Consider the following 452-nt stretch of genomic DNA (forward strand, 5'->3'; position numbering starts at 1 on the left):
GCAGCCATTCCTTCAGCCCAGAGCGCCCCCCACCCCCGCTCCCACACCGCCCACCACACGCCGAGACATTGGCCCTCCCCCCACCTCCCCTCACCCCGGAGCCCTCCCCACCAGGCCCCCACAGCTAAGAACCTTCCATTCCGGCAACCTGTGCCGGTGCGCATCTACTCACTTTCTCTCACTCTGTGAACAACTCCACAGTCCCACTCCGAAAGGTCTGAAGAACTCTCGTCAGCTACACAGCCGGAAACCGTGTGACGGAGCCTACCAAGCACGCGGTGCTAAAGCCACGTGCGCTTCCGGATGCTCCCAGAAGCCCCCGGGCGCAGAAGGCGGAAAGTTCTCGGGGCGTGTCTTTACCAGGCAAATGATTGGCTCACGAGAGCACGTGACGAGGCACTGTTCCTGTAGCGACATACCAGTGAGTCTCACGAGATTGATGTTCCGAGATC

Source organism: Callorhinus ursinus, unplaced genomic scaffold, assembly GCF_003265705.2.
Source record: "Callorhinus ursinus isolate GAN/ISIS: 27379988/994484 unplaced genomic scaffold, GSC_fseal_2.0 scaffold84, whole genome shotgun sequence".
NCBI lineage: Eukaryota > Metazoa > Chordata > Mammalia > Carnivora > Otariidae > Callorhinus > Callorhinus ursinus.